The 25,872-nt window shown below is 52.6% G+C and overlaps 1 protein-coding gene across 1 annotated transcript in view; it reads left to right on the top strand.

Annotated features, from left to right (window-relative positions):
- Positions 1–1,108: 1,108 nt before the first annotated feature.
- The window catches only part of KLHL29 (kelch like family member 29), a 224,394-nt gene continuing 199,630 nt past the window's right edge, over positions 1,109–25,872 (top strand). Inside the window, exon 1 of the mRNA XM_039238265.1 lies at positions 1,109–1,137. The gene's annotated coding sequence lies outside the window, so the exon portion shown is untranslated. The remainder of the gene's footprint in view (positions 1,138–25,872) is intronic.

Below are 25,872 nucleotides of genomic sequence, written 5' to 3'. Positions count from 1 at the left end.
AGGTTATTTCTTAATCGTAAAGAGAACACTCTCTCCTTGGGAAAAATAATATTTTTGCCACCTTCAGCTTGAAAATGGCTATTTGATATGGCTAGCGTGTGTCTCTGTCAGTGGCGGCTGGAAAAGCGTGGGTTGAAAGAGGCTCCGAGAAAGACCCATTGCGTTGTCAGGGAGAAGCTTGTCGCAAGGTGGGATTAGTTTACAATAACTTATTTACCTGTCCAAATCCCTCATATCACATTAAAGCTTTCCCCTGCTATCCGGGACTCTGGAGTGCTAAGAGGAAACAGGAAAATCAATTGATAATGATATATTCAGTTTAGAAAAATATATCGATTCCCGGGTAATGACAGTTGTGCATTTTTGCAGTGGAGGCTGCCATTTCTTGTCGTGAAGATGGCTTTCACATATATTACATTTGAAAGAGGGAACTGGGAATAGTCCTGCCTCGCCGTAATAGATATGCTCTTTCTACTAGGTATTAAATCTATATTTAAAAAAAAAAATTCTCTCCAGGGAACCCATCCTTTGCCTCCTCAAGGTCTTCTTGCCCATTATCTAAAAGAAGTAATGATTTGTTTTTGTAATTCTAGAGTTGGTGTCCTGTTCTCTTTTCAGCATTAGATTAAAGACCTAAATTTCTTATTTTTCCCCATCTCTGGAGTTTCTTGGTTTGAATCAGATGGAAGGCGATGTCCTTATTCTCCCTCCTACCCACTGTTAGTGGTTCCCTTGTGGGGATTAGGGCTTTGTGTGTTTGGAGGCTGGGGGAAGGACATCTAGAGTCTGCCCTTTGAAGGTATCCACTGCCTGCTTGAACCCCCCCCACCCCACCCCCGCATCTGGGAGTGCCCACAGCCGCGTTTGGGCACAGCCTGTGTGAGATGGTCCACACTTAGAAATTCAACACAGGCACAAGCTTCTATGTAGGGTGGGGACCCTCTAAGATACTAGAATTCCAAAGAGATCTTTTTGCAGAAGATGATACCTTTTCCCACCCCACCCCCACCCTTTTCCTTCTCTTTCTAGACTGTCTGGCCTCCTGGTAATGCTCACGCTGTGCTAAGTGTTGGTGGCCATCGAGGTTTTTGCATCCTGGGGACGAACCCTGACCTTGCCAGAGACGGACATCGAAAGGTAAGTCTCTGCTCAGCTCGCCTGCAGATAAGAAAGGCGTCAGACCTGGCCACTGCAGGCTAGGTTCTCAAACACTGCTGTTCTGGGGGGACATGAGGAAATGTAGCTGGCCCTCTCAGCCTTTGGGTTCAGGAGATTTTTACGTAGACACGAGATTAGAGCCCAGCAAAGCCCCCGGGCCCCAGTCCTCCTGGGATCAACTGAAGAGCATTACTCTAGCTGTTGGGGCTCCCCAGGACATGGGATCTGGGGACGGCCGGCGGCTAGGTCATCTTTAAGCTCCTCAAAAACTGTAATGCTTCTTTGGTAGGTTAATTTTTCTCGTTATTAAAGGAGTTGAATTCAATATCATTACAATACTATTTGTTCATTGTAAAAGTACTTTAAAAGATAGCACCTAAAATTATATAAATTACTTAACAATCATAATGCTGAGAAAAACCACTTTAGTGTCTTTTTCCGGGCTTTCCTTCTATGCACAACAGTAAAGTGTGCACACACATATGCACACATAAACAGGATCACGCCGTATGTACCACTTTTGACTTCACAGTATGATGGGTACATTTTTTATGTCAGTAGATACAAATCTATAGCATTTTAAAACTCTTTGTATCATCTGGATAGAATAATCTCCATGATTTACTTAAGCAGTGCCCTAATGATGGACGTAGAGTGTATTTTTAATATCTCACTCCTACAAGACAGTAACACAACAAACATTTTTGTTGTTTGCATAGTGGTTTATTTCCTTGGATTAAATTTATAGAGGTTGGGCCTGAAGTTTTGATTCAGGATTTTCAAACCTAGGTAATAAAAACCAGGTAACCAGGGGAGGTGGGGGGAACGCGGCCTGTGGGTGAGGGCAGATACTGATGAAAAGGATCTGTGAGATTGCTGAACACCCAGCCAGCAGGCCGGGAATGAGCCTGGGGGGCAGGGAGCCGGGAGATGGAGCTGCCAGCACCCCTTTACTGTTGCTAGAAGAACTGAAGGGTGGGCCTGGGATGAAGGTTGGAGCGGGGGAGGGTGCATGGGCACCATGGTTCAGGACAGGTGAGGCCAAGCTGGCACAGCCTAGCATGTCTGGTGGCACTTGAGGCTTTAGAAGTCCATGGACCAAAGCCAAGTGCATAGCACATGGGTCCTGGGGTTGGGGAGGAAAAGGCCATAGCAGCCCCGGGACTGCTTTGTTCTTAGGCGCCTCTGGTCAGGAGCTCCATGGCCTTTACCTGGGGCCAGCTTGCAGCCTGAACCCCAGCTTCCTTCCCCAGCAGGGGCCAGAACGGCAGACCGAACGTTTCCAGCCACGTGCATGTTTCTTTTGGGCTCCGGAACAGTGGGGCTGGGGATGGGCCTCCACTCCCAGAGCCCCGGCTTCAAGAGACACTACCGCAGCCCTGGGGTTGAGTTGTCGATGGCCGTGGTTGTCAGCAAGCAGTGGGAGGAGGCTCCAGGCTGGGCCTGGCTCAGCTGCCCAAATCCAAATGGAAGAGACGTCCACTGGGCATCCAGCTCACTGCCACCCAGCAGCCCAAGGGGGACAACCAGCAGGGGAGATGGGTTTCCGGCCTCGGGCGCTGGTGGGCTGTTGGCATGCATCTAATGGCGCCACTGAGCAGCCGGACAGCTGTCCTGGTTAGTCATCCCAGGCCTGAGGGAATGCTTTGCTTCTGTGACTGTCGGGTGAGAGGAGGGGAGTTACAAAACTAGACAGGTCTGGTGATGGTGGCATTCCCAGCTCCTAGAGGGGGCAGAGGTGGAGATGAGTGTCTGAGAGGAGACTAAGGAGACGCTCTTCACAGAAGTCAGCTTTCCAAGGATATGCCGTCACATTAAAAAAAAATTTTTTTAATGTTTATTTATTTTTGAGAGAGAAAGGCAGACAGAGCATGAGTAGGGGAGGGGCAGAGAGAGAGGGAGACACAGAATCTGAAGCAGGTTCTGGGCTCAGGGCTGTCAGCACAGAGCCCAACACGGGGCTCGAACCCATAAACCGAGAAATCATGACCTGAGCAGAATGAAGTCAGATGCTTAACCGACTGAGCCACCAGCCGCCCCTGCCTTCACGTTTTAGACACTGTAAGTGTGGCAGGGGTGAAGGGGATCTAGAGATGCAGGGGAATGGGTTTAACGGCTCTTATTTTGGGATCTGCTGTCCCTTCCCACTGACATAGGGTAGCACATGGCTTTTATTTATCCCAGTCTTCAAGAAGCACGTATGTTAGGATAGGGAGGGACCTCGATGGGATACCTGGTAGATCAACCCCCCAACTGGTGTCCCCACTCACGATGGTCTGTCCTACCACCTAGCCAGTTCCTGGAGGAGGGGAATCACATCTGATTCATCTCCGTATCCCCTTCCTCCACCCCCGCCCAGCACTGCCGGGGCTCTCGGTAAATGCATCACGGCACACACAGCCGCAGCTGCTCCTGGAAACACCTCAGCATGTGGCCCGGAGCCAGGTGGTGCTTCTCCCTTTGGCCTCACACGCAGAACTCCATTGATTCCCAAGAAGATAGGAAGTCTCCATTGCCCACTGTGTCCCCTGTGACCAGTGGAAGAAGCTCTCGCTTTCCTGTGGACTCTGGGCCGGAACGCTGGGCTATATGTGTCCTGCTGCAGAATGGGGCCTGCTCAGATGCAAAACAGGGCTGCTCCGTGCCCTTCGGTGAGCGGTGAGCGAGAGTGTGGTGCCCAAGGCAGTGGGCAGGGGCGAAACCTGATCCCTGCCCTACAGTGGGTGACGCTGGCAGGGCTGGCGCTCGGGAGGAGCTAAAGCTGAGGACCTGGTTTGTGCAGAACCCTAGGCTGAGCCTACAATGACATTAATAGACACTTAGATCTTGGAGGTGGGAAAGGGCAAACACTGATCCCCATCAGTGCTGAGGAGCGCTCCTCTGCGGCCTCCGCAGCCTCCATCCCTGGGACCACCAGTCAGGGCCTCCTGTCCCCCTGTGCGCCCTGCATCCTCAGAGGACACTGCAGATGTCTCCAAAGCTAATGGGACTTGGAACTCTTCCATCAGAGAACGCTGTGCGCCGGGCCCTGGACGCCCGCACTCAAGGATGCTTCATCCGGCCAAGCCATTCAGAAGGTGCCCTTGCTGACCACACTCCTTGGTCTTTTGTCTTCCCTCATTCCCTTGCTCTCAACAGCCTTGCTGCTTCTTTTCTTTCTCATCAATTCCCCTTTGGCTACCATGTTCCTACCCAAAGACAGACCTGTGGGCAGACATTTCAGGGCTGCCTTCACTAACATGTACACTCTGTCACCTGCTTATCCCTTGTCCTGGCTTCTTCTCCCAGACCCACCCTGGGAGCCTCGGCAGCCCCCACGTCCACCGGGCTTCTGGGCACTCAGCCCCTGAGGGGGCTGTGGGAGCCACCAGCAACCCCCACACAGATCCTTCACGGAGTCTCCCCCCTTTCCCATCATCCCTAAGACTTCCGGCCTGCCCTGTCCACATAATGACTAGCAGGTGACCTACCTGCTACTTCAAGGAGACCTTGAACCTCTCTCCCCTGGCTTGGCGGGCCGTGTCACCCCATCTGTGTGGCCACTCCAGCCCCTCTTCCTCTTCCTGCCTGTAAGGGAGGGTGTTAGTGCTACAGGATGTCCCTCAGCTTTCCTTTCTCTGCTTCAGCTGTCCCAAGGGCTGCATTCTCAGAAGGCGTCTCTGTGCTGAGGTCCCAGTCACTTCTCCAGAGTCTTGAGAACCAGCCACGACCTGAGTCACGCCCCACACTTGGCCTGGCCAACACTGAGCCACCTCATTGCTCTGCAGCCTCTGGGGCCCTTGCCCCTCGCCCCTGCCTGGTTGGGCGTCTCTGTCTCCTTTGCCTTGTGTTTCTCGTCTTCCTTCCTGGACCATGAACTCGAGGACAGGGACTGTCGTCTTTTCTCCACATCATGAGATCAGATGAGCTTAGTTCTAGGATCACAGGACTGCAGGACAGAGTGACCTCACAGGCAGTGCATGGACAGGACTCTGGGCCAGGAGGCGGCCACTGCACTCTCATCCCAACCCTAGCACTAACTCTGGGTGAGCCCCACACAGCTGCCGGCTCTCCGTCTCCTCCACTTACACTGAGGGCAACCCCTGACGTTCCCAGTTCCCAGCGGAAGACTGGCAGGTCTTGATGGGCCAGTAGTGTCAGCCCTCGGTGACTGCAGAATCACCCGGAGAGCTTTCAAACATACGGATGCCCAGGTCCTGCCCCCAGACCTTCTAGTTGTTCTCATGAGAATGCATGTCAGTGTAGTCTAAAGCCTTAACACTGTACTTGAAAGCCCTACCAAATTCTTGGACCCTAAGCCCTGAGGAATTGAGATAGAAGTTATAGAGATCCAGCAAAACGAAGTTCCTGGATGATACATACTTTATTTATTGTTTCAGATATTCTAATATCTGCCTCCTGGATCAAGCCATCTGAAAGCCAGATACTTGAGCTGTCACACTGTCAACCCTATTCATCTCACCCCACCCCAGAATGCTTTCACATGAATCCTATGGGCTCGTAGGAGACCGTCTTTTCCTATAGATCGTAGCGATGCGCCCACACTTAGGATTTTGTGGCAGTTCGTGTTTATCCTGTCACTGCGATCTCTTTGCTGGGACCCTTGGGAGAAGTGTCTCTGATTCCAGCACAGACATATTCTCAGCCCTTCCTGATACCTCTTATGGAATCACGTTGTAACATCAACTTCTTGTTTGCCTCCTCTAAGTCGAAACAGTGGCTCTCAACTCTGGCTGCATATTAAAATCACCTGGGGACACTGTTTAACATTCTGATATCCAGGCTAGATACACCAGATCAGTTAGATCAAAATCTCTCGGGATGCGACCCAGGCGTTAGTATTTTTGTGAGGTTCCCCAGATAATTCCAAGGTCAGAAGCACTGCCAAACCTGGAGGCAAATCTGTGACCACCTGTAACAAACGCATGGAACCTTCTAGACGTGGCTTCAGGGAGGCAGCAGCCCCTGCACCGTTTCCTGCTCCTACACTTGTCAGTAGCTCTCCTGCTTTGATTTACCTTGTCTTCTTATATTCCTTTAAGTTACCTTTTCAGGCCTTCCTGGGCTGGGGGAGGTGAAGACAGAATGGAAAGCTTCCTGCTTGTCTCTGGCTGGGCCCTGGCACAGCTCCTGCCACCTTAGGCCTCCCAGGAGAGAGGGTCAGGGACCCCTTCCCCACCCACAGGCGCCTAGTTGGCGCCCTCCGTCCTGGTAATCCGCCCACCGGGCCGCGCCTCTGGTTCTGCCAGGAGCCGTCCAAGGCCATGAAGAGGCTCAGCCAGTTCACAGCATCTGTGTGCTGATGGATTGGGGCAGAGAGGGGCCTCGTGGGGTGGTGTCCCTGTGTCCAGGGCACTGGCTCTGTCACCTTTGTTCGCCCTCTTCCCTCTTTAAGCCTCGGCCCCTTGACAAACAACCCACTGAGATTATTGGCCAGAGGCAGGAGTTGCCCCGAGGTGGAACCTGTCCCCAGTCCTGGATGCGAAGTTGTTCAGGAGCAGTTCCCGTTAGCCAATGGGGCTGGGGTGGGGCTCACACAGCAGTTCACTCTAGCTGCAAAACCTCATTTGGCACCTGGGCTAGAAATAGCTTATCTGCAAACCTCAGAGTTTATTTTTGTGGCCAAGTTTGATTTTCCAAGAGACCTGTCTCCTTCCTTACCTTGAATGTGCCCCAGCGGCCGGGGCTGCTGGGAACAGCTGTGAGTTTGTGCCCTCCCGGAGGGCATCTGGCCCAGGGTGGGGAGGTCAGGGCTGACCCAGGCTGCACCTTGCAAGCTTGCTGTGTCCTTTGTCGTGCCCAGAGGAAGGGACGCCTAATTTGCCCAGAAACCTCATTTGCACACCAATACCTGATGGACTGGGAGCAGCCCCGCCAGAGACGTGTACACATCTGTCCAGTGACCTGCAGGGGGTTACTCCTGAGCTACTGTGTTTCTGTCCCTTATTGATGATTTCATGTCATCACAGGTCACTCAAAAGAACGTTTAAGCTTTTGTCTTCAATCATATAGATTCCCTCTCTCTCTTGCACTCTGTCTCTCTCTGTCTCTTGCGCACATGTGTACACAGCGCGGCAGTGCGAAAGCACGAGGGCTGTAGAGGAACACCCCGTACATGGTAAAAGGAAGAGTGTTTCAACATTCATTCATTCCTTCATTTCTTCAAGCACTTATTGGCAGCAACACTGCCATACTGTTCTAGAGCCAGCATCCAGAGAGGTCAGACTAAAGCCCTGACCTCCAGGAACTGGCAGTCCAGTGGGGAAACCAGAAAGTGAATACATTCTTATAATAAGATGTGCTACATGCAGCAAGAGGCATTTATACAAAGTGCTATGGGAGAACTATTCATCTGCCTAACAAATGCTTCTTGAGCACCTGCTGCATGCCCGGCATCACTCCAGGCAGTAGGGACACAGCAGTGACCGCAGGAGACAGAATCCTTGACCCAGAGCTCACATTTGAGGGCATGAGAGTATCAGCAACTAACTCGAATCGACCAAAACTACAGGCTTCCAAGAAGAGATGGCTTTAAGCTAAAAATGAAATCTGTGTGTGTGTGCACATGTGCATGCACACTCAGGGACTATCTCAGGCAATAGGAAGGGCTATTGCAAGAGTCCCAAATGTAAAAACACAGGAAAGCTCAGCCTAAGTACTAAAGGAGACCCATGGGTTGGGAGATGCAGCAAGAAAGGTAACTAGGTCTTGGCAATGGTGGACATTGAATGCCATGCTAAGCCTCCAGACATCACCCTCCCAGATAATGGAGACGTAGCTGAAGGCTCACAGGGCCCTCTCACAGCCAAGCTCCCCATGCACTGTCTGACCCTGAAGCAGACTCTTTGACAGCCTGGTGCCTGGGCAGCCACTGCCCCAACCCCAATTTGTTAGAACATCCAAGGCTAAGGCCATAGGACTTCTTTTACCGCCTCCCATGACCTAGTGCTTTTAGTTTGCATAGCATTTTCACATAATTCCCTCTATTTGATCATGAGAGAGACCCTAGGAGGTAGACAGAAAGGAGTTATTATTGCCATTTATTACACCAAGCAGCAAGCCATGGCCTAGAGAAGGCCAATGTCTTGCCCAAGCTCACACAGCCAATCAAAGCAGAGGGGGAACTCCAGACCTTGTCTCCTGCTTCCTAATCCAGAGGTCCCTCAGGCCCGCACGTCAACTGACACTCCTTATATTGAAACCTAAAGAGCTCTGAGCAAGTATCGATCATGTGCTGGCCTGTCCTCCACAAATATTAGTTGAGCACCTGCTGTGTGTCAAGCCCAGCCTTGAGTGACCATCCTCGGGGCCTCAGTAGAGCCCCAAAGCAACCCAGGAGGAAAACGGTCCTTCCTCCCACCCACCATGACCCAAGAGGCCTGAAGGCTACAGGTACGCCAGACCTATGCCGTCACCCACCGATGCCAACCTACACAGGTGACAGAATGGCCACCACCAGCCAGAGACCACTCCACTGCCTCCCTGGGTTCTCCCGTCCAGGCCACTCGGAGGCACGCTAGGCATAGCTGCCAAGACACAGTTGCCTCCGACTTGTAAGTGAGCCGGGCGGGTGCTGAAGGAGTTGGGGGCTCACACCTCACTGGCAGAGCAACAGTTTGCCTGGGTAAGGCAGACGCAGCCTAGCAACCCTCACGGGTTGAGTCTTTTTTTTTATTTGTAGCAACTCATTTAGATAAAAGCATCTGGTTCGTAAGGAAGCAACAACAACAAAAATCATTAAAAGCATATTTCTGCTTTTACTAAGTAACCTAGTAACAGCCCAGAAGAGCCCAGAAGTAACAATTAACCTGGCCTCCCTTCTCCAGGTGGGCAGGCCAGTGCCCTAAGTGGGAAGTGAAAGTCAGGATGCAGAAGGGGTCTATCCGGGGTCTCCTCTCAGGTCGGTGCTCACAGAGGTGCACGAGGCAGTCCCAGCCCACCAGCCAGAGAGCCTCGCCCTCCCGTTAGCGTGTAGGGGAGGCATCCTGCCTCTCCATCCCAGAATAAGCAGTATGATTATTTTTTTAGCACCAGTTCAGGGCTTTCTGAGATGCACTCAAAGTGCTCTGCCATGGCACGCAAGGGTGCTCGGAGCCACCCAACTGACTTTGTGAGTCAGATAAGGTAAATCTAACCCCCATACCAGCCAGGCTCACTCGCCTCCCATGACCCGCACTTGACACGCACACACACACACACACACACACACCACACACACACACACAACGGCCTCTGTCCCCATGTAGACAGACCCTTGTGCTCCTAACTGCCCCCCCCCCACGTATGCATCGCACCTCTGGACACTTGTCCAGTGAGCCCCACTATCCCGGAAAAGCCTCTCCCATCCCCTGCCACCTCCTGGCAAAGAGCTCCCAGCTTCCCACTCATGGGAATTTTCTCTCCTCGGATTTCCTGATGCTGTTCCTCTCTCTGGCAGCCATTCACTTCTTCTCAGGTCAAGTGTGGTCCTTTCACCACCCAGGGTGCTTGCGGCTCATTCCCCACCCACTGTGAGCTTCTGGGTGGGGGTGGGGGAATGGGCAAGCTCTCTGCAGAGCTGAGCACATCATAAACACTGAAAAGGAACTGATGATAAAAAAAAAAAAAAGCCAACTCACATGGCCTCTAGCTATGCTCATTTGCTCCTGAGTCCTTCAGCCCCTCTGCTTCCTTTCTATCACGAATCCCTCTCACCTGGCACCTGGATCTTTTCTTGTCTGCTCTGGGAGACAGCTGAGGACAGAGCTGTGCATCAGTCACTGGGTCCCTCCGCAAAGCCTAGCACAAAGGCAGATCCCGAGTGTTTGCGGGATGAGTGAGGAGCATGTGTGTTTCACTCAGAAGCATCTCATTTAACCTATCTCACCTGTGAGCTCAAGGACCGGCCACAGCTCACAGCGCCTACATTAGGCGAGTGAGGGCAGGGCACCAACCCTGTCCTTCCAGGGCCGCTGACCCCTGGGGAGACCATACACCCCTTGCCCGAGCTCTGCTTCTGCTGTTCTGGGCACACACCACACTCCACTGTCCAGGAAGAAATGGGTGTCCCAGCACCCAGCTGGGACCCAGGGTCTCAATATGTTCAATTTTACGTTCGAGCCACCTTTAGGAAGGCACATCCCATATCCAGAGGGGCCCCATGGCATTGCATCCATCCATTTGGGAAACGTTTCTAGTAAGCAACATGACGCAGTGGTCAAGAAAGAGCACAGATGGTGGACCCAGCCTGCCTGGTCCTAATCCCAGCCCTGCCCCTTACCTGCTGTGTGACCTCCAGCACGTTATTGAACCTCCCTATGTGTGCTTCAGCTTCTTCATCTGAAAAACAGGGATTATGATAAGACCCACATCCTCTGATGTTTGTAAAGTTAACGTAACACAGCACCTAGAATGCTGCCTGAAACACAGTCCTCTACAAAGATTTGCTATTATTATTCTCAGGGGCTAGGACTCCCAACTGAGTCATGGACTTAATTCAAACTCTCTTCAGGACCAAATGCGCTTTCAAGGAAGGTATTGGTGTGCCCGTCCTCTGCCCTCAGACGGTCAGTCAGCCTGCAGCTTTTCAGAGCTAAGAGCCCTCAGTCAGCAGGGGACCTCTGCCCCCAGGGAAGTGGCCCTCCTCAGTCCACGGGGATCCTGAACAACCTCAGAGCTGCATCCTGATTCTCCATGGACCACGGAGCATCCTGGAGCCCCTCCTGCTCTCTTTGGGGGGTGGGGAGACTCAGCACCCATCAGAGCCCCATTTTATTCCCCACTCCCCATACCCATGGCCTCCTGAAGGAGATCTAAACCTAAGCTTGCTCAGCCCATAACTGCCCCAGCAGCCCACACCCACACAGTGAAGAAATGACTACCAGACACACTGGGGCTTGACCCACCCAGGGCTGCCCCTGGCTGGCTCTGGGACCTGGAAGGGTATCCCCACCCCTCTTTGGATCTCAGTTTCTTTATCTGTATCATGAGGGGTTGGAGTCGTGATTGATCCCCAAGGGCCAGTCAGGATCTGTCCCTGGGAGTGACACTCTGGATGTGGCCACATGGGGGCTTCTGGGACTCCAACACAATTAGCATTGTGGCTTCAAAAGGTATGTCAGCGTGTCCTTGGGGCATCTGTCATTAACAATCATGAAGTCATTATCTGGTAAATAATTCATAACCTGGGAGATAGGAAGAGTCGCCAATAAACAGTAATCCACTTAGAAGGGGGCCTGGCCAGGGCTGGTGCAGCTCCGTCCCTGCCTCTGGGGTCCACACTGCCCGGACTTAGTGCCTCTCTGCAGCCCTCCCTCCCACCCCTGACCTGAGGCATCACCTTTCCTCTGGGCTCAGGCAGGATTTAGTGCCTGGAGTAACAACAGGTATCAAGTGATGACCGAGTGCCAAGGACTCTATACTGAATGACTGACATGCACTTTCATCCCCCCCCCCCCCCGTGCCCCATGCAGAGCAGCATGCTGAGGTTCAGAGAAATGAACATCTTCCCCAAGGTCTGAGCCAAGATTAGAAAGGAGGGGGCGCCAGGGTGGCTCAGTTGGTTGAGCGTTCGACTTCACCTGAGGTCATGATCTCACAGTTCATGGGTTCAAGCTCCACATGGGGCTCTGCACTGATTGTGTGGAGCCTGCTTGGGGTTCTCTCTCCCTCTCTCCCTCTCTGCCCTTCTCTCACTTGTGCTCTCTCTCTAAAATAAATAAATAAATAAATAAGCAAGCAAGCACTGGACTGGGCCTGGGATTCAGGTCGGTTTGATGTGAAAGCTCTCCTCCTTAGCCAGTATGTTACCCGCCCCCCCCCCCCGCCACCCCCACAGAGTTTTGACCTCTCGTCACTTGACTGGCCCTAATCTCCATGTGACCTGTGGTCCCCCAGCTGCACTGGGAGTCCTAGAGGCTTGCGTTTGCTCTCTAGTCCCCCTCACCAAGGATGAGGCCCAGGAGGTGTTTCCTAGAGCCCGCAGACCGCAGCCTCACAGGGCTGGCTGGCTAGTTAAGGCTCGGCAGTGGAGGCCAAACCAAGGGCACCGTGGAAGCGAGCACGAGGGGATGTCTTAAGGACACTGTCTGAGTTTCCCATCTTCCCCTTGGCCTGGTGCACTTTTTCTTTCTAGGAACACATGACAGCCTTCTGTCCACGCTCCCACTGAGAGCTCTAGCCTGTGGAAGGAGCTTTTTACCCAGATGGAGTGAACTCTGGGCCATGTGGGTTGGTCTTGAGGACTGGGTTTGCTCTGCCACAACTCTCCTCTCCTGTCTGTGTCTGCAGGACCATTTCAAAGACCCGCCCAGAGGCCCCCAGCCAGGGAGGGCCTCTGGGGGTGTCTTTCTTACTGCCCAGAGTCTCCGTTCCATCCTTGGCTTCTTCTAGGCAGCGGTCCCTCAGCAGCATCCATACAGTCAGCTCCCCGAAGGCCTGGAGGCGTGAAAGGTCTTACTTACGCTTCTCAGACTACCAGGGCTCCTGAGTTGGGAGCTTCAGGGAACAGGGTGGAGCTGTGGATGCTAAGCCCTGTAATTGTGACACATCTGGGATGTTGCACAAACCGCTGTGGCCGGGCCGTGTGGTCGAGGAAGCCACTGCGGTTCCCAGGCACGCAGATTTCTCAATCACTGTGGCCACCAGCCCACGGAGAGGCCCTTTAGCCTTCTGACCTCTCCTGCTGTGGACAACGGGATGGTCAAGACTGGCAGACACAGAGGCCAGGAGGAGGGGTCACTTTGCCGCTGCACCGTAGAACAGCTGAAAACACCAGAACCTTCCCATCTGCTCTGACCAGAATGTCCTCGTGGCAGGTGCCAGTCTCTCCCTCCTGGCCAGGTCCCCGCAGTGACAGAAACACATCCCTCTGCTCCTTCCTCAATTCCTCTGCCTCCAGCAACGGGAAGGATTCCACCCGGTGGATCTCCTGCCTTTGACTGATGGCCTCAGTATGTTGTTCATCAAGGGGCCGAGTCTCACAGACTGAGGACGGCGAGCAAGGGTGGCACAGCCAGTGCCCGGGACACAGGGACGCCACCCCATGAGGCCCCTCTCTGCCCCAGTCCATCAGCACACAGATGCTGTGAACTGGCCGAGCCTCTTCATGGCCTTGGACGGCTCCTGGCAGAACCAGAGGCGCGGCCCGGTGGGCGGATTACCAGGACGGAGGGCGCCAACTAGGCGCCTGTGGGTGGGGAAGGGGTCCCTGACCCTCTCTCCTGGGAGGCCTAAGGTGGCAGGAGCTGTGCCAGGGCCCAGCCAGAGACAAGCAGGAAGCTTTCCATTCTGTCTTCACCTCCCCCAGCCCAGGAAGGCCTGAAAAGGTAACTTAAAGGAATATAAGAAGACAAGGTAAATCAAAGCAGGAGAGCTACTGACAAGTGTAGGAGCAGGAAACGGTGCAGGGGCTGCTGCCTCCCTGAAGCCACGTCTAGAAGGTTCCATGCGTTTGTTACAGGTGGTCACAGATTTGCCCCCAGCCTTGGCGGTGCTTCTGACCATGGCCTCCCATTGGAATTGCCCAGGGCTTCTGGTGACTAAGAGACCACCTACCCGTTGCTCACCCCCAAAAAAGAGGGGGACAACACCTCCCGTGTTCAGTGCTTTGTGCGTGGGGCTCGCACTTCCTGTCGCTCTGGCCGGTGGAGCCGGAGACCCCGCCCTGCTGCTGCGGGGGGTGGGGGGAGGCGGCTGGGGACGCTCCTCAAGCCGTTAGGACAGGATTTTCCGTGCCCGCTTCGTCATGCAGAGACTGGCAGAAAACAAAACTGTCGCTTAGGGAGGGAAGGAGGGGAGTTTGCAGGCCTGGCAGCCAAAGGCAGGAGAGGAATCGTTTGTCCTGAGGCAGAGAGCGTGGCTTGTCCGTGGGCTGCAAGTCCGACAGCCCCCAAGAAGTGATGCCGTCACGCGTGTGTTCACACGTAATTCGCGCTCCAGGCCTCGCGAGAGGAGCCCACGGCCGCTGTCCCGTCGGGCCTGGGGACCCAGCGGGCTGAAGCCCGCGCTCCCAGAGGTCCCCCGGGAAGGAAATTCCATCAGCTCCCAGAGTCCCCGTTCCGGCGGCTCCTGCAGGCTTTCCTTCTATCTGACCTAAATCTCCCTTGCTGCAATTTAAGCCCATTTTCCCTTGTTTTGTTTTGAGTGGAAACGGAGAACAGCTAGTCCCCAGCTGCCTCCGGGAGCCGGGTGAGTCACAGTCCCTCACGCCTCCTGCCACACGGAAGCCTTCTCAGACCCCCCCCCCCCCCGTCGAGTCCCTCCCCGCAGGAGTCCCCCAGAGAACAGCGTTCACATGAGTGCAGGAGACGGGACGGCACTGGGGTGGCCCCCGGGGCCGCGGGAGGGCACGCAGGAGGTGGCGCTCCCCGCAAGGGTGCCCTCTGCCCGAGGAGCTGGGGGTGGGGGGTGGGGGGTCCTTGCAGGAGGTGACAGCCCGTGAGGTCCTGACCCCGGGAGGAGCTGGCTGGGGAAAGAGGAGGCGTTCCAGACAGATGTCATTCGCTCCAAGTCCCACGTTTGGGTTTTGAAAACTGGTTCTCTTCGTTATACCCTCCTCTACTCCAGGGCTTACGTGGACTCTGGGGTTGCACGTCCTCACCCACTCGTTTTGTTTTTAGTGAGCGTCTGACTGCGGGGAAGCCGCCGTGGGCGGCCACTGCCACACGTGTGTCCTGGGGGCCTTCCTGGGGGCCGCTTTGTCTCCTGAGCTGCGAGACTGCTGTCTTCATTTTGTGTCTTTTTACCTTTTTACTTCTGGGAACAAAGGACCCCCACTTGCTCCTACTAAACATTAGCTGTTGTGTGGGCCATGGAAGCCAGTTCCTGGTAGAGTTGGGTTCATGACTGATAGATGACGGATGGATGGATGGATGGATGGATGGATGGATAGATAGGTAGATAAAATTGGATTGGAAAGCCGTAGATCTCAACAAAGCCTGAGTTTAAAAAAAGCAGTGGCACTGAGTGTCCCAGACAGCACACGGGGAAGGCACGGCCAGTACAAGTGAAGAATTTTTAGTTTGCTTGGGCCCCTGGAATTCACGCCTTCCTACTCTGTAGGATAAATGGAGAGAAACCAAACCCTTTTTCCCAAGCAGTTATCCAACTGAAATACTGAGATGTGAGCAAGGGCATTTGGCTTTTTTTTTTTTTTCTTCATAACTTGGCCAAAAACCCTATCCAAACTACTTGGCTTCAACATAAAGGAACCAAAGAAAAAGGGGAAAAAAAAAAACAAACCCGCATTGATTGGATTTAAATAATGGAATTGCCATTAATATCTTCCATAAAAGATGATTGATTCTGACTTGGATTTATGGGAAGTTGGGGCTTGTAAAAGTAAACAGCCGTTCAATATTAATGCTGGTTGATGTGCACGCCCTGCCCCCCAGGGCTGGTTAAATGGCTGGGCTCCCAGCGGCTGGGTCTGGAGGGCTGGGAGGGCAGTCCCGCGCCCAGTTACCCCCTGTGCTGGTCTAGGAAGCCAGCCTGCACCCGATCCCTCCTTCCTGGACATGAGATCCTAATGTGAGAATGGGGAGACCAGCAGCCTTCACCTCTGCTCTGTGGAAGCCCACAGCCTCCAATGGGACTGAGGCCCCCAATGGCCTGGAAAGTCTCCCCCGCGCCCTGCACAGCTCCCACGCTCCTGTGGGCTTGCTCTGAGCGCCTCTGCAGGCGGGTAGGTGTGTGAGTCGCGGCAGCCTCTAGCTTCACTGTTCTCATGGCCCAGAGCTCAACAGACTGACCTTTAGTGCAGGGGCGCGTGGGCTGCGGGTTTCAGAAGCAGTGTCTCCAGGGATTCTTGCCTCCTGCTCAGGAAAAGAGGGAGGTGAACCCTGGATTCTCCGGGAAAGTGGTAGCAGGCCCTATGGCTTTTTCTCCTCAGGAAGGACCCGTGATTGAGGGTGATGGGGGCCGCCCATCTGGGTGCCCATAGCTGCCATGCGTGCCAGCATCCCACCCGCCTGGCTGTCAGCCCTGCTCCTGACCCTCTCACGCTCAGGTGGCTGCTGCTTTCACTCCCATCCAGGCAGCTTGAAACCCATGTCCCTGCCTCCCAGCCCTCTAGGCACCATTGATCCCCTGTCCCTTAGCTGTAAACGGGCACCTCCTGGACGCATCCCCAGGCTCTGTACCCACATGGTCCCCTTCCACTCCCCAGGGTGCCCCTCAGGGGCCACAGACCTCACAGAATTTGTTAGCTCTCCTCCAGCCCACTCCTCGATTAGTGCTCCCCACTTCTGGGAATGGCCGCACCATCTACCCAGATCCCAAGTCAGAAATGTGGGACCCTCCCCTCTTCTGTCACTCTCCACCCCCACATCCCAGGCTCCTGTCTCTGTCTCCTCACCTCTCCCCCATCCTTCCCTCCATTCCCATTGCTCTTGACCTGGCTCAGCAGGCCTGCATCAGCTCTAACCCAAATGGCTGGCATGGTATCCCTGCCTCATTTCCTCCCCAGCTCCCTCATCACCCCCCTTCCAACTCCTGCATGCTGGCCTCCAGTGCCTTCTCTAGGGGTGAGTCACACTGTCAGCCTGCCAGTCCCTATGGGGTGAAGTCCAGGCACCTGCTTCTGGAAACCCACACCTCCTCCATGCTGAAAGTACCACCTGCGGTCACGCTCTGGAACTTTATGCCCCAGTGCCTTTTCCGTGCTGTTTCCTCCACTTAGAATGCCGCTCCCACCCCCACCCAGGCCTCCTCCCGGGGCAGAACTAGCCCTTCTCATGCATGCTCGCCTCACTTACTGCCCGTACCTTTAATGCAGGAAAGGGAATGAACCCTTGAGGGCCCTCTGTATCAGACATGTTTGGAGCCGCCTGCCTTTCCCACAGCACCTTCTGGAAACATCTGTCCTCACCCACAACCCCTGCTGCTGACAGCAGGTCATTTAACCCCCACCCCTTCCGCCTTCAGCCTCATTTATCGGACTAGGAGCAGATTCCTGATTTCCAAGCTACCCTTCCCCCCGAGTGGCCAGAGACTGACTAAAACGTGAGCTAGACCAGTAAGATCTGCCTTCTGCAGTGGGAACTAAGGGACCACCAGGACCAGGCACTTCAGCCAAATGGAAACACGGATGCAGGACAGCACTTAGTCCCAGGCTCTGTACATACATAACAAAAGGTCGAGTCTCAGAGGTGGTGATTAGGAGGGAAGGAGAAGGGAGAGAGGGAGAAGGTGAACCGTGAGCAGGAGATCTTGCCCGTCGTGGCTGCTCCTGAAGCTCCCCTTGTTTCTCCCATCTGCTGGCTCCCCCGAAACCTCACCGTTGCCTCATAACACCTCCCTCTAGCATGAGCTGGTGTGGGTAGCCTCTCTTTAGTGAAACCAGACCCTAACTAGAGTGACAACTTTGGAGCAGCTCGCGGCAAAGCTGCCAATTAGGAATTCTCATTGCCATTTTTTGACAGGTAAGTCCATGGAGGCTCAAAAAATGTTAGGTGACATTGTCAAGGCTGTAGGGCAAGGATGAACAGAGCCGAGATGCGGGCCAAGCTTTCTCATCTATGGCCACCACCTCCTGCTCGGAACTGGCACCACCATGCCACCTCCCATTAGCCGTGATCACTGTCCCCTCCTCTCCTATGCCAGACCCATCGAAGGCGGGACTGTGCCTCCCCCCGCTGCCCACCGTGGGCTCGGACACAACAAAGGCATCAGGTGCCTGATGGCTATAACTGAGTTTCCATGCTGCATCTCTCCATTAAGGTTGTACCGCATCTCCTCGTGTGCAACAATGCAAACAGCCTAAGACACAACGGGCAGGTGGAAGAAATGGTTTCTGAGGTCCTTTCCTGCTCTAAAACCTCATGGCCGTGTGGTCCCTGCCCCGCCTACCTCACGGGAATGACAGAAAGTAGAACACTGCACATGCTTGGCCTGCTGGGCGTTTGCTCCATCCCGCTCTTGCAGATGGGGCCGCCCTTTCGCACGATTCCCCAGAGGCCCCCTCGCCGGGGCCCTTCCTCTCCCTGCTTGTGGTTTAAGAGGGATTTGTGCCGTGGCCAGGCGGGCCGCAATTTTCAGGCATCCCTGATAGCAGCTTCGCCTAATGAGGATGCGATGCTTACACATATTTTCATTCTTTAAAAAAAAGATCGGCTATTAATTTGTCAGAATTATTCATATTTTACTGATGATATTTTCCATGTATCTAATCAGGGAGCTCATGAATAGAAATGAAACTATTTAAATACAGAGATGGTGTACATTGTAAGATCTTGTTTTCTCAAGCTGTTTCATAATGCAGTGCATACATTTATTTCTTCTAAAAACAGGTTTTTGCAACCATCGAAAAAAGTTTTTTTAATCTCTGATTAAATATGACTCTATTCAGATATGCTAAATTGGCGAGAGTGGTGTGTGTGTGTGTGTGTGTGTGTGTTTGCACACACGTGTGTGCCTGCCTGTGGGGTCACTTGAAGCATGTCTTCCGGTCTTCTCCATAGGGACAAGAGACTGTTTTCAGTGAGAAAAGTGGAAAACACATTTGGATCAAATCTTTTGGATGGAAGGCTGGCAGAGTAAAAGTACAAATTGAAATTGGGTTGAATAATATTCGAGATAATTATTTGTACAATGTAGCCTCTTAAACTGCTCAAAATTCCAGCAGCACTTACCTACATTGAAAGTGGCTTGGAATCATTAAACAAAGCCAGATATTAAATATACTATTGCTATCTCTCGAAACATTAGCAAGTAATGTAAAACACATGGCATCTACTCAATGGAAAATCTGAGAATACAAATTATAATAGTTGTCTTATAAGACCTCTGGGAAGCTTGAACTGAATTGCTTAATTCCATTAATAACAAACTATTACTCTAGCTATTAAAGCAACATAAGGTAATAGAGATCATGTCGAGAGATTGCACTGAGGCTCTTTCTTCACCTAGCACAAATTTATTCAGGGGCATTGATAGATTTTAATTGACTATGGCAACTGAATAGCAACAAAGGAAATTGAATGTCTTTTGAAAAGCTCCACATTTTCTAGAAGCAAATAGCAACACCAAAATGAAGGTTTGGGGGAGCTGGGAGAGGCGAGGGAGGGCGTTGAGGAACATCCGTACCAGAAGCTCCTCCACAGAAATGCTGTCCTGTGATCTGAACAGAAAGTTCCTTGGGAGCAAGTGCACCATGAGCATCTTTTTCATCCCCACGCAGTCCAAACCGAAATGAAACTCATCCAGGATGCTGTAAAGACATGTGCTTTATCATGCATATCCATGGGGCATGCTTCCAAGATATGGGACTAGAGGGACCTTCATGCCGGCTGCTGAATCTCTGGAGAGTTCTGAGAACAGGGTTTGTTTCGGCCTGGGGGCCCACTAATGGCTTATCGTGGCTTAGCAGTGGCATCCATGATTGTGGCTTAGCAGTGGCATCAAGGACTCCTCATCACAGTCTGGCAGTGGTGTGGGTGACCCACCCCTCATTGTGACTCTGAACCTTGATGACCACTGAGGCCTCCTTTGGCTCCTGTCTGGTCCAGGATAGATTCCAGTGACGTGTCACCTACTTTTCTCTTCCACGTTTTGGCCCTCTGTCCACTACTCATGGTCCCTCTGTCTTCTTTTCACACCCTATCTGGATCAGGTATCTGTCCTGTGTCTCATATGGGCCTGGCTTTGCATGAAGTCAGGTTTTATACTAGAGTCTGCTCTGGATGCCATAACAAAATACCACAAACTAGGTGCTGAAACCATGGAAACTTGTTTCTCACAGTTGTGGAGGCCAGAAGACCCAGACCAGAGTGCCAGCTCAGTCAGTCTCTGGTGAGCACTCTCTTCTCGGCTTGCAGACAGCCACTGTTTTGCTGTGTCCCTCACGTGGCAGAGTATGAGGGAGAGAGGGGTGCTTTCTCTGCTGTTTCTGCATATAAAACAACTAATCCTATTCGATCTCATTTATGAACCTTAATTCTTCCATAAAACCTCTGTTTCCAAGTACAGTCACACTGGGGGTTAAGGCTTTACTGTAGGAATTTGGGAGGGACACAATTCAGTCCATAGCAGTTTTGAAGTCCCTTTTTCATCTTGCTGTACTACTCTCCCCCCCCGCCGCCACCGCCAACCTCACCCCCAGCCCCAAGTACCCAAGTGCTGCTTCAGTTCCTCTGTTTGAAGGGAAACTCATTTTTATAGTATTACTTTATTTTATATTTTTAAATAGTTTATTGTCAAGTTGGTTTCCATATAACCACCCAGTGCTCATCCCCACAAGTGCCCTCCTCCATGCCCATCACCTGCTTCCTCTCCCCCCCACACCTATCAGTCCTCAGTTTGTTCTTGGCATTCAAGAGTCTCTCATGGTTTGCCTTCTTCCCTCTCCCCCACTATTTTTCCCCTTCTTCTCCCCCATGGTCCTCCGTTAAGCTCCTCCTAATCCTCGTATATGTGCAAACATATGGTATCTGTCCTTCTCTGCCTGACTTATTTCGCTCAGCATAACACCCTCAAGTTCCATCTATGTTGCTACACATGGCCAGATTTCATTCTTTCTCATTGCCATGTAGTATTCCATTGTATAGATAAACCACAGGGAAACCCATTTTTAAAAACTTTTTTTGTTTGTTTATTTTTGAGAGAGAGAGAGAGAGAATGAGCGGGAGAGGGCCAGAGAGGGAGACACAGAATCCAAAACAGTCTGCAGGCTCTGAACTGTCAGCACAGAGTCTACGTGGGGCTCAAACTTGGGAACCACAAGATCATACCCTGAGCTGAAGTCAGACGCTTAACTGACTGAGCCACCCAGGTGACCCAAAGAAACCCATTTTTAAAGGAAACTCTACCCAGATGTGAGGGGCTACTGGAAGTTTCCCCGTGGTGGCAATTCTAGAAGGTGGTAAGGAGCCTGCAGTCACTAGAAGAAGGCAAGGTCACAGGGCACCCCACAGTCACGCCCATTGGACTGGGCCCGGATCCTTGTGCTGCCTGGCCCATGGCACATGATGATGACGCTGCAGAGGTGCTGGAAGGTCGTGTCTGCTGATGTCTGGGCTTCCCACTGGTTTGGGGGCAGGTCCCGAGCATCGCCTCACTTCAGCCTATAGGGTTACCTTCTCACTATTTTCTGCCCAGCGCGGCAACGAGTGTGACGTTCAACTCCGTTGTATCCATAGGATTGGGGACACTGTCTCTTGCACTGTCCGTCGGTCCCAACTGCCCTCCAGGACACGTCAGAGGAGATTTGGAGGGCTGGCCTGCAGCACACAGCAGCCCCCCTGTGTGATGCCTCCTCGAGGGCACTGGCCCTTCTCAAGTCTTGTCAGAGCCAGGCTCTGGGTGCGACGCCTGGGAAGGGGCTCTGGCTCTCAGTGGTGGGCGCCTGCTCGAAGGCGCTTGGGAGAATCTAATCCCACCGCGGCTGCGGCACATGCATGTGTTTGAAAACCTCCTTGGCAGGCAGGACCTCCTAATTTTTTCCACTTCTTGTGATTAGCGTTGCAGACTAATCCTAGCACCAGACTCAACACCAGCTGTTCTTCCCCCACTGCTTGTTTTTACTTGGAAGCCAAATCCCGGAGCTGCTGCTGCATCGGCTGGCCGCGCTTCTCCCCGCAGCCAGTCACCTGCCGCATGACCCCAGGTGAGCTATCTCGCGACCTGGCCGCCTGTGTGCTTCACACAACCTGGACCGCACTCCTGTCTCAGGGCGGGAGCCACACTCGGTGCCAGAGAGGCCTCTGGCTCACCTGTCAAGGCAGTGTGACAGCAGCCGTTCGCAGAGCCAGACTGACCTTAGGAATTTGATTCTGCATTCCAAGACCTCAGACATCCCTGGGCACCATGTACAGGTTTTGACGTAACGGGATCTATGCAAAGCAATGCATGCAACATTTAGATACCTGTTATAACTTGACAATGAAATGAACACACGTGACCCCACCTCCGAACTTAAGAACTAGAATAGTGCCAGACTATTGAAATTACCTGGTTTCTCAATTTTCCAGCTCCCTTGAGATTTAGAAAGAGGTCTGCAGGAAGAGCACAGGCCTTGGCCCCTCCCTCCTGCCCCGCCCACATTGTGGGCATCTGGAGGACAAGGACCTCCGCCCTAGGGGCCCCCAGTTTGCAGTCACAGCACCTCCACCCTTCAGTGGGGCCCTGGCCAGGCAGCGAGGTCTCGGTGGCCTCCAGCCCAGCAGGAGTGGCCAGAGCTATCCTGTGGAATCCAGGGAGGGTTACTTGGCAAGATGTCTCCCAGCTCTGTGAATGTCCCCATAGCATCCCCGCTTCCTCCAGTGACTTCCATGGCAGTGCTCGGAGGAAGGTTATTTACAGCTTGCAGACACTGGAGCTCAGACTTCTGCATCCTTAGATGCCATCGATTTGCATTTCTATGAGAGTTTCTCACATACCTGGAAGGCCCTAAAAACAAATCAGGGAGTGTGGCATATGGGACATTTGCCCTCCAAACACTCCAACGTCAAGAAGAATTGTGATTGTCAGAAATATCATATTCCTGTCGAAAGCACATGAAATGAGCTCTGTAAATTGGGAAACATAAGTCACGGTTATATTTGTTTTGCTGCCATGTAAGAATCACGAATGTCTCCTAGAACAGGAAACAAAACAAAACTATGAGCCCTTTTAGAGTGACTTAACGTCCAACCACAGCCACCTCTACCCGGCCGTGCTGTTTCTCTTGCTACAAAATTCCTGACTCCCTTCGTCCTCACATATTTTGGGCCAGTTGGTTTCTTTCTTGGCAACTGCGGTTTATTGAAGACAGGATTAAAGTAAATCACTCTTTTCTCCTCTTTGGCAGCCTCCGATGGTTTTGTTTCTCCAGCGGCTGCCCACTGTTCGGATCTCTCTCCTTTTCTCTTTTCGCTCCATTCTTCCTTCCCTCGCTTGGTTCCGAATTCCTGAACCAGAGGATCACGCAGGGAGCCAATGGTTTCCTGGAGCAGAGCGGTGCTCAGCACCCCAGGCAATGCACCTGTGCACCTCTCCCCCATATCCTTCCCCCGCCCCTAAAAACAGTTATACAGACCTGTGGGGGGGACAGTGGGACAGCGACTCAACCAGGGTGAGCAGAGGTGACAGAGATAGAACTCTCCTCTGCCTGAGGAGATCGGGCCAGGTGCAGGGTATTATAGTGGTCTCAGAGAAGGGGAACACATGGCTGGAGGAGTCTGGGAAGGTTTGTTATCCCTCGAGCATCTTCCACTGGGTCCTAAAGCAACGTAGGCTTGAGATCTATGGGGAAGCACAAAAATGCCAGCTGTGTCATCAGGAGGGCACGAAGCTGGGATCCCGACTGTGGTTGGGAGCGAGGGCCTGGGGCTGAGTCCTGCTCTGAAGTCAAGTCTGTGTTAGGTTAGCACTGAGTAGAGAATATCCAGGGGGACAACAATTGGCCTAAGGACTGCAGGAATGGTTGACTGAGGATTTCAAGCCAGAATCCTAGGATGTGATATACGGGCAGTGAACGCAAGATTCTGTGAGCTCTGAGACTCCAATGCCGCCATGATCGTTTGGTTTGTATGTATGCGTGTTTCTCTGAACACTTAGAAAACAGGCAAGGATTCTCCTGACAATCAAGAAGTCTGGGATTTGGGCAGCAGTAAATCTCCTTTCTCTGAAACCCTCGTGTACACTCCATTTTTGCATCTCTACGTTGGCTTCAGTGCCAAATGGACTGGGGCTGGAGTGCTGAAAAGGTGCCTTGATATTCAGGTGGATGTGGGAAATCAAAGCAAATGCCCAGCCCAGTGGGGATCTCTAGGCCCCTGGGTGGCAAGAAGCCCCTCTGGCTGGATTCAGAAAGCATTGAGAGGAAGGAGAGAGAGCTGACTGGAAGGAGAATTGGGTCCTGCTCTAGCACCCAAAGCAACACCCAGCCACACCATTGCTTTCTCGGTGCCTCCATTAGGAAATTCGGGAAAAGTCAGGAACTTTCTAGAACAATACTGCCCACAGTCGAGAACTTTCAGGAGTCATGGAGGTATTCCACACGGTATCGTCTAGTTCTACTGAGCACTTCGAATGTGGTTGGTGTTACTGGGGAACTGAATTTTTAATTCTGTTCAAGTTAAGTTAATTTAGTTGAAATAGCGACACGGGTTGGCAGCCACAGTACTATTTTAGCAGCGTGACTCCAGAAGGCCCCAGAGCAGAGCCCGGGTGAGGCTGCCCCAGGCCTCCCAAGACTCCAGAAGATCGTGTCCCTTTCGAAGCCTCAAAGAGGCAGAGCCTACTGAGCTCTCAGAGAGAACTTATCCTGAAAACCGGAATGGGCCGGATGCTTACTGAGGTCCCAAGGATCAGGCACGTTCCTCCAGTCATGTAGTGGGCTGTGCTGGGCATAGGAAAAGATCCTCCAATTTCCCCCAGAGCCCTTTTCCCTCTTGCTGCACAAAGTTTCCTCTGTTCCGGCTGTCTGAGGAAATGGTTTTACAAGGCGTTGTTATTATTTTTTGTTTCCTTGGCGTATTCCTGGAAGCTGTACCTGGGTCCCCACGTCCATTTGATTTCTGGCTGCTCAAGATTCACCCCTGGCCAGGGTGGTGGGGTTTTCCACAGACCAGTTTAGAGCTGCCCCCATGTCTCTCTTCCTTGGGGTGTTTGGAGAGGAGATCAAGGGGCGGGGAGGAAATGGGTGGATGGGGGCCGTTTGATGGCCAGTCCACCGAGAAGGCCCGTCTTCTCTGCATGTAAGTTAGGAATGCCTGGAGAGATACTGCCAGGTCTGAGCAGTGGCCAGAGTTGGGGTGCTTTGTTAAGTGCCCTGGCTCTGGAGTTACCTATGGAGAAGTCAGACTCCCTGCCTGCTTTCAACAGTCTGACTTCCCAGAGTAGGCAGGGATGCTAGGGAAGAAGGGCACCAGTCAGAACCCAGGATGAGGAGAAACAGACCATCAACCTTTGGAAAGCTGGATGCAGCACTTGGCCTGACCCTTCCCCCCATCAACCTCCCAGGGAGTAAATCTTATGGGGAGCGGGGGTCGAGTAGGACAGCACTCAGAGATCCAGAACCTCCTAGACCCCGTGTAGACTCAGGAAATAACAGAAAGTGAGGGAAATGGCTCAACAGTCTCTGTGTTTGTGGCACATCTTTTCTCCCTGGGCTGCTTGGGATTCTAAACCCTTAATCTTTGGCTTCATTCTGTAGAGATAGAGCACTTGTCCACTGGCTGAGAAGGGTGGAAAGAGATGAGTAGGGGCATTTGCCTTTCCTAGGGTAGAAGGTTCATTTGAGAGCATTGGCTTTGAGTTTAGCGTTGTAAGAATAATTAATTTAGATGGGGACTCTCCTTAAAGCCACAGACATGCATGGGTACCACCTGTCCCCCAGCAAGGGCACAGTGAACGTTATCATCTCTGCCCTAAAGGAGAGACTCTTCCCAGTGTGGTCTCAGTGGAAGGAGGGAGCTATTCAGACAGTGTTAGCAAGGACGGATGCAGGGTGGTGCAGTCATGCCAGACAGTGAGTCCAGGAAGGCTTCATGGAAGAGGGAGAGACTGGAGCTAGGGCTTGACGTGAGTAGCAGACTTCAGATAATCTGAAAAGAGTCAGGGCAGGAGGGGCTCTTCAATAATGGAGGTGGGGAAAAGAAACAGGTAAGGGATGGGAAGCCATGGAGAAAGTTTTATTATTACAACTTCCAGTCATTGGAGTTTATGCTTGCTATGTTTAAACCTTATGAATTGGCAAACCATCTGCTATCATTTGTCAGGTGCTGGTTTGTGTTTCTAGAGACCTCCCCCCCACCA

The sequence above is a fragment of the Hyaena hyaena genome, unplaced genomic scaffold (assembly GCF_003009895.1).
Source record: "Hyaena hyaena isolate Hyena2069 unplaced genomic scaffold, ASM300989v1 scaffold_138, whole genome shotgun sequence".
In the NCBI taxonomy this organism is placed as follows: domain Eukaryota; kingdom Metazoa; phylum Chordata; class Mammalia; order Carnivora; family Hyaenidae; genus Hyaena; species Hyaena hyaena.
This window is presented reverse-complemented; position numbering and strand designations above follow the sequence as displayed.